Source organism: Pinus tabuliformis, chromosome 7, assembly GCF_031772625.1.
Source record: "Pinus tabuliformis cultivar Carrire ecotype Pingquan chromosome 7, CPIR1, whole genome shotgun sequence".
Lineage (NCBI taxonomy): Eukaryota > Viridiplantae > Streptophyta > Pinopsida > Pinales > Pinaceae > Pinus > Pinus tabuliformis.
The window spans coordinates 865365176-865382097 of NC_142293.1; the positions used below are offsets into that span (position 1 = coordinate 865365176).

Here is a 16922-nt window from a genome sequence, read left to right on the forward strand (position 1 = left end):
TCATATTATTCAAAATTTCTACATGGTATCGGAGCTAGATAATTGTAGAAAAAGTTTCTACATGGTATCGGAGCTGCTTGATTTGTAGAAGAGATTTTTACAGGATATCAAGCGAGGATTGATCATCAGATCTACTATTCAGGAAGTGGTTACATTCTATTTCTTCAGGCAGAGTCTGTAATCGGGCCAGGTAGCCTCTGGATTCATCCTTCTTTTGGAAGGTGAAATATCCGGTGAATGCCCATACAGTCGATCTCTGTACAAGAAATACTTTGTTCTCACGAATTCTAGATCGGAAGCGGTTGAGTTTTTGTGCTAGTGGAATTCAAATTTAATTCCAAAGCAACAGATAAAACTCAGAAACATTCAGTGTGAGAATGGAGACAGTATGCCCCAGTATCTCACGAAGTTCACCCAATGTCGGGATGAGCTGGGAAGTGTGGGGGTGACTGTCAGATGAGGATGGTGAGTCTAGCACTCCTTGACCTTCCTAAGAGTTGGCATAGCTACCAGGACTCGGTGAATGGAAGGGAGAAACTGCCAAATTGGGAACGACCATGGTCGGATTTGATGCAGGAGGAGATTAGACAGAGCACCAGAGACGGTTCTTCATCCATGCAGGATGAGGAGAACTGTGCCTTAGCGAGTAAGGCGAAGAAGGGGAAGGAGAAGGTTTCTCTTTTCGAATCTTGTTCTTCCAGTGATGGGAAGAAGGTTGACAAGTCGAAGGTGAGATGCTTTCGTTGTCATGAGATTGGTTCACGGGTCAGGAACCTGTATGCTCTTGAGGTTCAAGATGCATGCGAAGCCTTGAGTAGTGAGGCAACTGACGGAGACTTGGTGGTTGAGAGGGAGCGTATATTACCTCTCAACATGCAGAGCCAGAAGAAGTCTCAGACGATTGTGGAGGAGCCACGATTGGTGCAGCAGCTTCAGGAGGTTGTGGAGGAGCCACAACAGGGGAAGCTGAGAGGAGATCGAGTAGAGACATCTACTCATCCAGAGACCTCTAGTAGGGGGAAACTTCGAGCCAGGTTGGTTGAGGGATCGCATGCATCCATACCTCCAGGTAGGAGGTGGGGTGATGTGGATTGATTGTCCCAAGGAGGAGGGGCAAGATCCTTGAGGTACCCAACCTCTTGGATGAGACCTTGCTACGGGAGCCCCGATGCGTAGTAGCAGGAACTGACTGATTGGGTAGAGACAGATGCGGATGGAGCGGCAGAGAGAGCGACAGTGCAGGGAATCCCAGGACAGCGCATAGCTAGCAGGCTGTAGCAATGCGAGAGGCACAAGTGTTTTGCACAGTGTTAGGTGGCACAGAGAGGTGTGCAATGGTGCGAGATGCATGGAGATGTTGCAGTAGCGCAGATGTCAGAGAGGGAGCACTTGTCAGCAGCAGGTAGAGCTTCAGCATCAGAAGATGTTTCTATCCCAACAGGGAGGTCAGTTGGGAGGTGCAGTGCGGATGCAATGCTGGGAGATAGAACCAGCAACAGCACGGATGCAGTCAGAGATCAAAGTGACAGAGGCTAGAGCAGTCAAATACTGAAGAGCACAGAGATGCAGAGTTTCAGTTGACAGAGGCAATAGCAGTCAGAGACTTTGATGACAGAGCAAGTGGACCGGCCAAATGTGTTGCATGGAGAACATTCCAGAGTTACAGGATCGGGTTTGAGAGGAAGCCTTTCTTGTTGAGAGGGAGTGTTGAAAAGTGTGCAACAAGAAATGCTTGTTGAGAGTGCAACAAGATGATGGAGCTTAGTGAAAAGAGTCGCCTTCACTAAGTGGGCCCGCAGGCTATTTTTGGCGCAAGTCTATTTTTAGACTATGTCTATTTTTAGACATATGGATCATGTCTATGGATGATTGATCAAGTTGGGAAAAATAGATGGACTTCTATTTTTGATGAAAGTGTGAGTGATCACAGTGTGAGTGATTACAGTGTGAGTGATCACAGTGTGAGTGATCAAAGTCAAAAATAGAAAAGTCAAATATTATTATCTCACAATAATATTTGGACTATAAACTTAATTTTATTCTCTTGGAGCACTTCAGTTTGAGCTACGGAAGTGGCACATGCAGCTGTCAGAAGGAAATTCGTTTTTCTTATGAGTCAGTTGAGTTGTTGCATGCATGACTTCAGTTAGAACTCAAGTGAGTTGAGTTTAGTGGACTAGAGGTACAGTTGATGGAGTTGTGTTCAGTTTAGCTTTGTTAAACTGGTTGTATTTAGTCTAACTGATCAATAGACTAAAGATGAGTTGGGTGAATTAGTTATTAATTAATTCACAAGTTATTAACTCATAATGCAACTATAGAATACATCAGTTAACTCAGTTGCATGTCAGTGCATGTTCAGTTCAGCAGGGACAGGTGTTAGAGGATCAGATTGCTATCAGTTGTGACTATAGCTGTGCATGATGATTTGCACAATCAAAGGATTGAGTATGCCAATGAGTTTGCTCACGTATATTCATGATTTTATAGCTGTTGCTCACGTCCAACATAGTGTGGGTGACTATTTTGCAGTGTAAAATCGAGTTTGGGAAGCAATTCTCATCAGTTCTCGAGCAGGTTTGAGCAGTGGAGGCAGGCAAGCAGCGGGAGAGATTTGGAGATCAAATCTGAGCTGTATTGTGTGTAACAGGTGGAGATACTTGTGAGAAGTATTATGCTTTGTATTGTTACATGATTCAATCAATATAATATACAGATAGTGTGGGGTTTTTAGCGAGATGCTTTCCCCGGGATACATACTGTGTTTATGACTTTGATTGATGCTTCTATGTGTGCCTGTGGATGTTTCTGCTTCTGTAATTTGATGATCAACGTAGAAGAGATTATGTATTATACATGTTCCGCTTAAATTGTATGATCAGGATAATCTCTGTTGAATATGTGTCATATTATTCAAAATTTCTACAAATATTGCTAAACAGTATTTGTACATGTGTATTGCTGAATAAAAAAGTCATTGACTAATAAACAAATATGGGTTTGAAATTTAATGTAATACTCAATGATGCACTGATATTTACTTATTACCAATTTTTACTAATTATTATCAAGCTTTCTTTTTATATAGTATTTGTACATGTATATTGCTAAATAAAAAGCTCATTGACTAATAAACAAATATGGGTTTGAAATTTAATGTAATAGTCAATGATGCACTGATATTTACTTATTACCAATTTTTACTAATTATTATCAAGTTTTGTTTTTATTTTTTCTTTTTATTTTGTTGTAACCTCGATTGTTAAAGAATTAGGCTGAAAATCCAGAACTTATTTGGTTAATTATTAATTAAAAGAAATTGATAAGTTTGTAAAAGCACTGATCAGTTAAATAGCTCCTAAAACAGTTACAATAAGTTGCCCATCTTGTCCTTCAAAAAAGAAAATGATAGAACCCTAGGGGGTTGGAAAAAGGGAAGAAGGGGTTTGCTGTGGATAAACTTCCTTGAGCTGGATGAATTAGCCAGTGGGAAGATGTTGTGGATAAGAAGGGTACAAGACTTGAGAATGGACACAGTCCTCACACCCAATGTACCAGACTTCCTTCATCCACTTATAGGAGTTGGAATAGCTCGGAGGGGGATTTTGGATGTAATTGCCAGATCCATGGTTAGGTGGTGAGACCTTCTAGATAGAGGAAATAAATGCATGTTTATATTTACAACACGAAAAACATATAAGTAATCACTAGTAAGAAAAGATTAAATTTTTTTATATCATGTAGTTAAATAGTTAGCATGTAATTTAATTACTGGAAGACTTTCATTGAAAGTTAATGAGTATATAGTGCTTGCTGCTATATTCCTAACATATTTAGATTATTGCATTTATGGATAACAAAGGTAATGACGTTAGGGAATCTTTAACCACTATATAGTAATAGAAAAAAGCACTAGCTATCTAAAGAAATCGTATATGAATGAATTACTGTAGAAAGAGTAATGTTCCTTTTTACTTTTTGAATATAAATTGTCTTACTAAAATGAAGAGCTCATTGAATAGTGAAAGCGGAGTAGGCTTTCTGTCAATTCATAGAAATTCCTAAGCATTTCTCTATTCTAATAGTATTACGAAAATGCAAAAACAAGTGGTAGAAAGATTGAAATTTCATTCAAACAGTAAGAGAAACAAAAAAATAAATAACCTGTGAAGGTGGTATCGCTGTCGGTCGAGTTCTGGGAGAACCCCCGCAAGCCTGTTACCACGATAAACCACATATTAAGAATACAAAGATTTATATTATGGAACTGTAGTGGAATGATTAGAGATAATCATAATTTAACATAAAAGTCTGATATCGAGTATCCGTGAGACAAATACAGGATTTCAAGTGGCCAACCCAACCCTAGGGATCAAACCTTAACCACAAAAAATTCACAAACATGAAACATAGAACTCTTGAAAACGGCATGATCACAAAATAAATATATAAGACATTAATTTAAAACTGTGTATCCATAGAACTCCACAGAAAAACCCTTATCGACCGTTCAAAGTTTGATGACATCGTGTTTACGACAGGTTCTTCAATTACCCATTAAATCTTCAGTAACACAAATGCAGTCATAGATTTCTAGCCAGCGTTAAACCCACAAATCCTAATGCATTAAAATGGAAAATTCCTTCAAGTAATGAGGATTTTCACCTGAAAACACAGTCACTAGGATCACCTAAAAGAGTACCAACATGAAAATCGAATGCAATGATTGTGGTAAGAGAGGGGTTTCATTCTGAATCCTCCTTGAACATAAATATTCATACAACAACCTGAAAGTACCTGCTAACCAGAGATGCAATGGATTAAACAGGGAAGTCAAAGCAGAAGGAAGAAATTAGCAGTAAAGTCCTCAGCAGAGAATAAATTCCTGAGAGAGGTTGTCGAGCAATGGAATGAAAGGTATACCTCACAGAGCACAACATTCTCATTACGGTTTCATCACAGAAAATAAAACCTCAAGAGGTCATGCATAACATCTTAATAAGTTACCTCTAGTCACAGAGTGAACCAACGTGTCCTTCCCGTGTAGAGATTCCAGCCATCAACGATTCGATCTCCTACATGGGACTAGGAGAATGAATCAGATTTGTGTATAAAATGAAGAAGGTTTAAAGAAAATCTATCAGACGAGACTGGCGTGTCCAGGTCAATTCTACCATACCTGTGAAGCCTATAGAAGTGGTCCTGGAGGGACGTGGTGCCATACAACCATCCATGTCACTCTCTGTCGTAGAGTTGAACCTCAATATCATTGCATAACCAAATGACCCTAACATTGCCGGGAAGTGCATTAATCCACAGGGTAATCCTTAAGTCACTCAGACCGTGGATCTTCTCTGATCCAACGATGAGGATGGGACCAACTGTCGGGGTCGAGACTATTCCATCTAGTCTCATCGGCATTAAAATGAATATTGTTGTGTTAATGTACAGACCTTGGTTTCCCTTCGCTTTAATAGTGAGGTGTTTTCAGATGCATGCCATCTAGGTAGATTTTAATGCGTAGGGGTGATTTCTCATTAACACCTACCCGCCAGCTAACCCCAAAGTACCACCCTAATCTGAACAGTGTAATGTTAATAAGAATTTTTGTTATTTTTATATATATTTATAGTTTCTTTTTTTATATTAGTTTCTTACAAATGGTATCAGGGCAATAGGTTTATACACTGAGTCTTCTCGGATCAACATAAACATAACATATATGAACAAGAAAAATATACAATATGTTTGTATATAAATCTATAACACATAACCAAGCAAGTGTGAATGTGCATAGAGACAGAGATCTACACCTTAAAGGTAGAAATCTAGAGGAGTTCTGAAACATTAAACAAGCCGGAAGCAACGTATGTAGGGACTAACCCAGACATATGGATACAGCTTGTAGAGGAGTATCGCTAAGCCAATGCTGCTCAATTACAAATAGTTCAATAATTACACATAGATATGACCAATTTAAGGATGGACAACGAACGACTAAGTTGGGAACAAGAAAGAATCCACAAAAGTCTATTCGACCAACAAAATCAACGAGGACCAGATCCCATTGCAGAGGATAGGGAAGGGATTCCAAGAGCCCACCACGGTGAATATAACATAGAATCGGCCGATGACCATGGAGAAGATGAGAAAGGACGTTCAGATAACGTTTGCAACCAATGTAAAACCAAGAAACCAAAAATGGAATTACAGGGTGAATTTAGAAAGATAAAACCATCAATCTTTGAAGGAGACTCTAAAGAAGAAGTTGAAGCCTGGTTAATCGAAATGAGCAAGTATTTCCAGATTTATGACTACACACAGAAACTTAAAGCTCGGCTGGAAGTTTATCAATTAAGGGGTAAGGCCACCCTTTGGTGGGAGGAAATCAAAACTGTGTGAAAATTTGATGAGGAATAGGTTACATGGTAGAAATTTTAGAAGCATTTCAAGGATAAGTATCTAACGGAGTGGTACTATGATGAGAAGGCAAAGGAATTCCATGAACTAAGGTTGGGCACCAAGGAAAATTTTAAGTATGGAAAAATTTCTTGAAGTTTAAAAACATTGGAAAATCTCACTAATCCCTAATATGAAAAATATAAAATGTTTATTGATATATTTGTAAAATTATTCAAATTTATAATGATTTTATATATAGTCTCTATATTATGTTGGCGATTTTTAAGGTAAAATAATTTTATATTGTAAATTTGGGCGAATTGTCCCTATAAAAATTAGAAATTGGTGAATCTTTTTTTGTGGAAAAAGCATGGAAAATTAGCCCACTAGGCGAACATTAGCCCCTAAAATTTTCCATGTTGGGCACCTCGACCATGGATGAGTACATGAAGTGATTTACTTCCTTATAGCGATACATTCCGTATATGTAAGAAGAAAAATCCAAAATTCAACAATTTATTAGCAATCTCCCTAATTTTATGAAGGAAAAAATAGAATTGACTATCTGAGGACAATGGATGATGCAGTGTGAAAAGCCCACATTTGTTACTAGCAAAAGCGATAGAAGAATGAAGGGTCCAAAGCAGTATTAAGAAGAACAGGAAGAAATTTACCCTTAAGCAAACCAGTAAAGAACGCTAATGGCAAGAATATTCAACAAAGGACATTCAGTAAATTCCCACGGAACCAGCCAAAAGTCCCAGCATACACTGAGAATAAACAACCAGAGGGAGTGACTAAACCTGTAAATGACCAATAACCAAAACAACCCTTGCAATGTTGGGGATGTGGAGAATGCCATTATTATAAAAATTTCCCGCACAGGGCTAGAACATAACAACTTTCAAATATGCAAGAGGCCTCCATAGTTGGAGACGTAGCAAGAAGCATGCCTAGAATTAACGCTACTCTGGATGATCATCACGCAGAATACCAGCCTACCATGATCGAATGTGATGGTATGATTGTTGATCAACTTGTTTCTGTTTTGTTTGATACGGGTGATACCTCAAGCTATGTAAGTCCTAAAGTGGTAGAGAAATGCCAGTCGCAAAGCAGAAAATTCAAGAAACCTTGGTTAGCCCAACTAGCCACAGAAATGAAAAGGAGAGTATCTATGAAAACAAAACACTGTCCTATAATAGTTTCAGGATAGTCAATCCATGTGGACCTTGATGTACTCCCTTTAGGCTCCTATGATGTACTAATAGGGATGGATTGGATGGAAGGGTGTTGGTCGCTAGTTTACTATAAAGGAAATATGTAAGTTATCTCATGGAATCAAGACAGAGAAAATAAATATAAGGGATCATGGAAAATGTTAAGTTATGCCATATTTCCACCAATCAGTTGGGAAGATGTATTAGGAAGGGTTGTCAGGTGTATGCCATTCAATTAGGATATACCAATTCAAAGAGCAATATGACCTCACTAGAAGATATTCTTGTCATCCAGGACTTCAGGAATCTATTTCCTATGTCCACTATGGGTTTCCCACCCAACCGTGACATTGATTTCACCATTGAATTGATACCGGGAGCATCTCCTGTTTGAAGAGCTCCTTACTGTATGAGTGTTCCTAAACTAACAAAACTCAAAATGCAACTTCAGGAACTTCTAGATAAAGGATACATACACCCCAGTGAATCCCCTTGGGGAGCCCCTATGCTGTTTGTGCGAAAGAAGGATGGAACCTTGAGGTTATGCATTGATTATCGTGAGTGAAATAAAATGACTGTCAAAAATAAATATCCCTTACCATGCATTGACGATATTTTTGAGCAAGTGTATTCTCGAAAATTGACCGGAGGTTAGGCTACCGCCAGATAAGGATAAAGGAGGAAGACATTTTCAAAACTGCATTTCACACTCCTTTTGGCCACTACGAGTTCGTAGTATTGCCTTTTGGCCTAAATAATGCTCTAGCTACCATTATGAGTCTGATACATAGTACTTTTCAGCCATATTTAGATAAATTTGTGCTAATTTTCATTGATGATATACTGATTTATTCTAAGAACCAGGAGGAGCATGAAAAGAACTTGAAAATAGTATTGCAGATTTTGAGGGATAAGCAACTATACACTAAGTTTAGCAAGTAATACTTTTTCAAAAGTCAGATATAGTACCTAGGTCATGTGATTTCAGCCGAGGGAATAGTGGTGGATCCAGAAAAGATCAAGCCTATTATGGAACGGACCACCTCGAAGAGTGTTGCTGACATTAGATCCTTTTTGGCCTTAGCTGGCTACTACCGTCGATTCATTAAAGGTTTTTCAAAAATAACCTTTCCTGTGACCTGTTTACAGAAAAAGGAGTGTACCTTTCGGTGGATAGTGAAATTCCAACAAAGTTTTGAGCAGTTAAAATAGTTACTTACTACTGCCCCTATCCTAAACGTAGCACATCTAGAAAAGTACTTTGTGTTGTGCACAAATGCAAGGAAGGAGGGTGTCGACAGGGTAATAACTCACGAAGGGAAAGTTATATTCTATGAATCACACAAATTAAAATAATATGAGCATCAATATTCTGCTTATGATCTTGACTTGACAGTAGTAGTGCATGCCCTCAAAATGTGGCAACACTACATCCTAGGGAAGAAACTTTTGTTGTTAACCGATCATAGTCACCTTACTAATTTCTTTAACCAGTCTAGTTTGAATGCTCGACAAGCTAGATAGACCGCGTCCTTGAGCGAATTCAACTTTGATATGAAGCACCTTAAAGGGAAAGACCTCGAATATGCCTTTCTTTGGTAACAACTCTCAGAAGCTTAGGAGAAAGGGGGATAGTCATATTATGGTATTAATCTTGACAAAATGATAAAATTTTGTAACATAATATATATTCCTAATCATAATTCTATCAAGCAATTATTATTGGATGAGTTCCATTGGAAACCTTATGTCGTTCATCCAAAATACCAGGAAATATTTTACGCCATCAAAAAGAGTTAGTTTTGGTTAGTTTTAAGGAAGGATGTGGCCGAGTATCTATCCAAATGCGTAGAATTCTAGTTGGTGAAGGTAGAACATCAACATCCCACTGGTCTGTTGCAACCACTACCCATTCTTGAGTGGAAATGAGAGACAATAACCGTATAATTTATCACCAGGTTACCTCATACTAAGAAGCAGCATGAGTTAATCATGGTAGTGGTGGATAAGTTGAGTAAAACCATTGATTTCATACCCGTGAAGTCAACCTAAAAGATGGTGGAGAACACAGACATATTCATGAGGGAGATCTTTCGACTGCACGAGATACCCTGAGTAGTAATGTCTGACAGGGATGTAAAATTCACATCCACATTTTGGAAAACCCTCTTCTCCGGATTGGGTACCCAAATTCATTTTAGCACAACTTACCACCCATAGATGAATGGCCAAACTCAGAGGGTAAATTAGGTTTTGGAGGACATGTTAAGAATGCTTGTTATGCAAAAACCACAGAAGCGGTAGGACTACCTCCACCTGGTGGAGTTTGTTTACAACAATGGTTACCACGACTCCCTGGGCATCAGCCCTTTTGAAGTTAGTTGAAATGGAGGACATAATTAAAAAGGTCCGTAAGAATTTAAAAGCCACCCAAGATAGAGAAAAGATTTATGAAGATAATAAGAGATTGCACAAGGAATTTCAGTTGGGGGATCATGTATATCTAAACGTAAAACCCTGGAAAAGTACCCTGGAGTGGAAAGGTTGTGCTAAATTGGCACGCCGATGGACCATTTCAAATCTTGGAACAAACTGGATCTGTAGCATACAAGCTAACACTCCGAGGCCATATTCGAGTCCACAACATTTTTCATGTTGCTTTGTTAAAAAAATATGTGTACGAGCCTCGACATATTATTAATTGAGAGAATATACGGGTAATAAGAGAATAGAATGAGTAACTTATAAATTACTGTTTTGAAAATTTCTAAGTGTAGGTTATATTTGTGTAGGTTGAACCTGAGGGTTCTGGCAGAGCCTCTTCGTATCCTCGATCGAAGGGAAACCATCTAGTGGAAATGAGCTACCCCCCAAGTTAAAGTGCAGTGGAAGAACTTCAGCCTTGATGAGGCTATTTGCGAAGAGAAGGAAGCTATGCAGAAAGCCTATCTGACACTGAAGCTATGCAGAAAGCCTATCTGACACTGTTGTCCTGAAAGCACCACTAAGGATGGTGTTCCTCTCAATGGGAGGGAGTTGTAACACCCAATGATGCATCAATATTTACTTATTACCAAGTATTAGTAATTACCTTCAAGTTTTCTATTTATTATGTTGTAACCTTGATTGTTAAAGAATTAGGTTGAAAATCCATAACTTATTTTGTTAATTATTAATCAAAAGAAATTGACCAGTTTGTAAAAGAACTGAAGAATGAGTCAAATAAATCCTAAAATAGTTACAAGAAGTTGCCCATCTTGTCCTTCAAAAAGGAAAATGACATAACCCTCCGGGGCTGGAAAAAGGGAAGAAGGGGTTTGTTGTGGATAAACTTACTTGAGCTGGATGAATTAACCGGTGGGAAGATGTTGTGGAAAACCGTGGAAGGGTATAAGACTTGAGGGGTGGAAGGGTATAAGACTTGAGGGTGGACACAGTCCTGACACCTAATGTACCATATTGCCTTCATCCACTAAGAGGAGTTGAAAGAGCTTGGATGGGGATTCTCGATGTAATGGCCAAATCCATGGTTTGGTGGTGAGATATTTTAGACAAAGGAAATAATTTCATGTTTACATTTACAATAGGAAAAACAGATAAGTAATCCCTAGTGAGAAAAGATTAATTGTTTTTGTATCATGTAGTTAAATAGTTAGCATGCAATTTAATTACTGGAAGACTGTCATTGAAAGTTAATAAGTATATGCTACTTCTTGCTATATTCCTAGCATATCCATCCAAATTATTGCAGACATCGATGCATAATAGAAGTAATGACATTAGGGAATCTTTAGCCACTACAGAATAAATGCACCAGCAATCTAAAGCAATAATATAAGAATGAATTACAATAGAAAGAGTAATGTTCCTTTTTACTTCTGAATACAAATTGTCTTACTAAAATTAAGATCTCATTGAATAATGAAACCATAGTAGGCTTTCTGTGAATTCATAGAAATTCCTAAGAATTTCTCTATTCTAATAGTATTAGGAAAACACAAAAAGAAGTGGCAGAAAAATTGAAATTTCATTCAAACAGTAAGAGAAATGAAAAAATAAATAACCTGTGAAGGTGGTATGGCTCTCAGATGGGTTCTGGGAGAACCCCTGCAAGCCTATTACCACTATAAACCAGATATCAAGCATACAAAGATTGCTACTCTGGAACTGTAGCGGAATGATCCGAGATAATCGTAATTTAACATAAAAATTAGATATCGAGTATTCGTGAGACAAATACAGGATTTTAAGCGGCCAACCCAACCCTAGGGATCAAACCCTAACCGCAAAAACTTCATAAACATGAAACAAAGAACTGTTGAAAACGACATGACGACAAAATAAATATATAAGTCATTAATTTAAAACTATGTATTCGTAGAACTCCACAAAAAAAACCCTTATTGACTGTTAAAAGTTTGATAACATCGTGTTGATTATAGGTTCTTCAATTACTCATTAAATCTTCAGTAATACAAGTGCATCCATAGCTTCCTAATCAGCATTAAACCCAAATATCCTAATGCATTAAAATGGAATAGCCCCTTAAGTAATGAGGTCTGTCGCCTGAAAACAAATCTCCAAGATCAACTTGAAAGACTACCGACCTGAAAATTGAACGCAATGACTGTTGTAAGAGAGGAGTTTCATTCTGAATCCTTCTTGAACATAAATATTTATACCACAACATGAAAGTACCTGCAAACGAGAGATGCAGTGGATTAAACACAGAAGTCAAATCGGAAGGAAGAAATTAGTAGCAAGTCCTGAGAAGAGAATAAATTACTTGAGAGAGGTTACCAAGCAATGGAATGAAAAGTATACCTGAAAGAGTACAACGTTGTCATAGGGGTTTCTTCAGAAAAAATAAAACCACGAGAGATCATCCTTAACATCTTAATAAGTTACCTCTGATTCTAGAGTGAACAAACGCGTCCTTCCAGTGTAGAGATTCCAGCCATTAGCGATTCGACCTGCTACATTTGATGAGGAGAATGAATCAAATTTGTGTATCAAATGAAGAAGGTTTAAAGAAAATCTATCAGATGAGACTGGGTGTCCAGGTCAGTTCCGCCATACCTATGAAGCCTGTAGAAGTGGTGCTGGCAGGAGATGGTTACATACAGCCATCCGGGTTGCTCTTGTCGCAGAGCGAAACCCCAATATCATCGCGTAACCCAAATGGCCCTAACCTTGCCACGAAGTGCATTAATCCGTAGTGTAATCCTCGAGTCATCGAGACCGTGGATCTTCTCCAATCCAACGGTGAGGATGGGACCAGTTGATGAGGTCGAGACTATTCCATCCAGTCTCATCAGCATTAAAATGAATATTGTTGTGTCAGTGTACACACCTTGGGTTCCCTCCACTTTAATGGTGATGTTTTTTCAGATGTATGCAAGTCAGGTAGATTTTAATGTGTACGGGTGACTGCTCATTAACACCTACCCGCCAGCTAACCCTAGAGTACCACCCTAATGTGAATAGTGTAATGTTAATAATAAGAGATTTTTTTATTTGTATATATATTTATAGTTTCGTTTTGTATGTTAGCTGGTTACATCTAATTGGTTCGGCTGTTATTAATATTATAGGAAATTGGATAATGTATATGTGTTTAGCTGGAATGTATAATTTGAATAGTTAAATGTATTTAATATGTTATTGAGAAGTGTTTAAATATTTTTTTTAATTTTTTTTTGAACGAAATAGAATTATATAATTGTATAAGAGAATATCGAAAAAAATGTTCTCATTTTATTACATATATATTATAATATGTTAGCAAAATAAGATATGGATTTTATAAAATTATATTATAAAAAGTTATTTGAAATCTCTTAGTGTAACCATTTTTTTAATTGTCGCATAAATTATAATTACAAAAAAACCATTCTATAATAAAAATGTGTAGGAGAATGGATTATTTAAATAAAAAAATCATTTCAATTTTTTTAAATAAACTTTAAATACCTTACTTAATATATGTTTAGATTCATGTGTTCTTAGATTTTCTATTGTTTATAATTTGGAAAAGATTGTTTGTAACTACAAGTAAATTTGAGTTGTAAAATGTTCACAATTAGAGTGTATCCACTGAGAAAACCATTTTAAACAATAAAAATTAAGATTGAGGCAACAAAAAATTGTCAAATTCCAACCAAAAATTCCTAAACATCTAAGTTTTAGACAACCCATTAAAAATATTTATAAATACATAAAATAAAAATAATAGTTCAGTTTTAAGATTAAGATTAACCTATATATCATTATTTTTTTAAAACCATGGAGACATATAGAATTAATTGTTTTAGAAACACATTTTCTTAATGGTTAATAACATTTAAATTATAATTATTATGATTACTTTATGATTAAAAATTACATTATTAAATAAGAAAGACTATCTTAATAAATATTAAGAAATTCAAATAATTAAAAAAAGTTAGAAATATATAAAATTATGTTGAAAAATCTCACACACTTAAAACAAACTACATTTTCGATGATTTAAATTTCCTAATATTTATTAATTTAACTTCCGTATACCACATAATCATAATCATGTGGATATTAATGTAGTCCATTAGAATGATTAAGTAGTGGTATTAATGCAGTCCATTACAAGGATTATCTTATGATATTAACAATATATTGTTTTATTAATAAATAAGTAAAATGATTTCAGATTAATTATAAATATGAAAAAAAATTAATATATAAGAATGTCTTGTTTTCGAAATTTAATAATATAATTTTAATTTGATATTTCTGGATTCATTTTGATTGAGTCAACAAAAGTTTTTCAAATTCCAACCAAAAATTATTTAGATGGTTATTACACCTTAAAGACTACTCCTTATTTAGGTGGTTATTACACCTAATCACAATTGACAATAGTTAATTATGATTCACATAACATTTATAACTAAGCATATAACTAAAATAAATTCAGATAATGTATATGTGTAATATGCCTTTTAAATGTAATTGGTTGTTATTAATATTATAGGAATTTGGATAATGTATATGTTTTTAGTTCGAATGTATTAATTTAAATAATTAAATGTATTTAATATGTTATTGAGAACTGTTTAAACAATTCTTTTAACTTTTTTGAAAGAAATAGAATTATATAATTATATAAGAGAATAATGAAAAAACTCTTCTCATTATATTACATACATATTATAATATGTTAGAAAAATAAGTTATGGATTTTATAAAATTATATTACAAAAATTTATATTAAATCTCTTAGTGTAACCTTTTTTTAATTGTTGCATAAATTATAATTTAAAAAAGACATTGTATAATAAAATATGTATAAGAATAGATTAATTAAATAAATAAAACATTTTCAATTTTTGTTTAAATAAAATTTAAATACCTTACTTAATATATGTTTAAATCAATGTGTTGTTACATTTTCTATTGTTTATAATTTGGCAAAGATTGTTTGGAATTACAAGTAAATTTGAATTGTAAACTCTTCACAATCAAAGTGTATGGACTCAAAAAGCCATTTTAAACAATAAAAAATAAGATCAATTCAACAAAAAATTGTCAAATTCCAACCAAAAATTCCTAAACATATAGGTTTTAGACAACCCATTAAAAATATTTATAAATACATAAAATAATAATAATAATTCATTCTTAAGATTAATATCAACCTATATATCATTATTTTTTTAAAACAATGGAGACATATAGAATTAAATGTTTTAGAAACACATTTTCTTAATGGTTAAGAACATTTAAATTATAATTATTATGATTACTGTATGATTAAAAATTACATTATTAAATAAGAAAGACTATCTTAATAAATATTAAGAAATTCAAATAATTAAAAAAATTTATAACTAGCATTTGCACCTTATGTTGCAAAGGAAACATCGTAAGGCATAGAGTGGGGAAGAATAGCATAGAGTGGGGAAGAATAGGGAATCAAATCCATCAAAAGTAAGATTAAATTGATCTATTAATTTTTAATTTACATACACTGAAATCATATGCAGCGCGGGATAAGAATGTCAAGAATCTCAAGTTATCATTCAGATAAATTTCTATAGTCCATGTTCTATTTTAAATATTTTACTCTTTTGTTTTAAAGAGTTTAGAAAGTGTTACAATTTTAGTATTTTTAGGATATATCCTCCATATAAACCCAAAAATCCAAATTATAAATTACATGTTTTATTAAAATTAAGTGCTAAGTTCTCCCTAAGGATGGTCAAAATGACATTTATTAAGCAAAGAAGCCATAGAAGCACTGGAAGTAATGGTAAATGTATAACATGCATATATATGTTTTCCAGAGTCCAGACTCCACCCTATGTTAGAGGCTTACTAGAATTTGATCACCACAGAGTCATTAATTGGTCAAGTTTATGGGCTACAAGGTTCATGTATCTCCCCATTCAAAGTGAGTACTATGGAGCAGGATAGATCCTCAATCCTAGCCGAAGGATGAATAAATCTACCATCACTGACAGGGAAGGCATGTAAAACAATATTAAAACTGCCATCATCGAGGGGAAAAGAACTCCAACCTTGCCTTTAGGTGATAGCAATCAAAAAAGATGTAAACAGTAGTAATCTTGATATCACTGAGGGGAATATGTGCAAACAATATTAACTACTATCACCAAAGGGAAAAGAACTCCATACCTTGCCTTCAGGTGCCAGCAAGCAAACATATTCAGATTTCCAACCAGCTCATCCCTGGTGCGTCACTAGTGTAAAGACAGACTTCCAAATTCCTACCAAAGCATCAATCAGTTTCCAAATAAGATTCAATGGTATTTGGGTATTTATTCAGTTTTAAGAAATCAACAAGGCTGGTAGGTAATAGTGTTCTTTTCCCAGTATGTACAATCATTATTGGACAAACTTAAGCTTTGTCGTATTGGGTTTCATGACTAAACTTCTGGCTAATTGTTATCATAATGAGATTACAATGGGTAAATTGGACTGTATCGGAAACCTCAAAATAGACTGTTGTAATCTTCACTATTCTTGGTGCTTGATAATATAAATACTAACCTTAGGTTTTATGTGTAGGAGGTGCATGATAATATAAACATCATCGCAAAATTACTAATTAAAGTTCAGAAATTAGTCTGAAATTAGAAGATCTAGACAAATCTAGACCTTTTTGCTGTCGGCTGTGTTTGCGATATATGGAAACGTACTGAATAATACACATTTAAAACAAGAGAACACAGTAAAAATACACATTTTGTGACATATGGAACCGTACCGAATGGTACACATTTAAGACAACACAACACA

The 16922-nt window shown here is 35.3% G+C and overlaps 1 long non-coding RNA gene across 4 annotated transcripts; it reads right to left on the reverse strand.

The window, feature by feature from the left end:
* Positions 1 to 12056: 12056 nt before the first annotated feature.
* On the reverse strand, positions 12057 to 12824 carry LOC149250356 (uncharacterized). 4 transcript variants are annotated; one of them, XR_016265939.1, is made up of 3 exons: positions 12702 to 12824; positions 12531 to 12595; positions 12057 to 12320 (listed from the first exon to the last, which is right to left on the reverse strand). It is a non-coding gene; the product is annotated as an uncharacterized LOC149250356 (long non-coding RNA). The 4 variants fall into 4 exon arrangements; XR_016265940.1 differs by having other exon boundaries at positions 12447 to 12595; XR_016265942.1 differs by having other exon boundaries at positions 12531 to 12598; positions 12702 to 12809.
* Positions 12825 to 16922: the final 4098 nt, after the last annotated feature.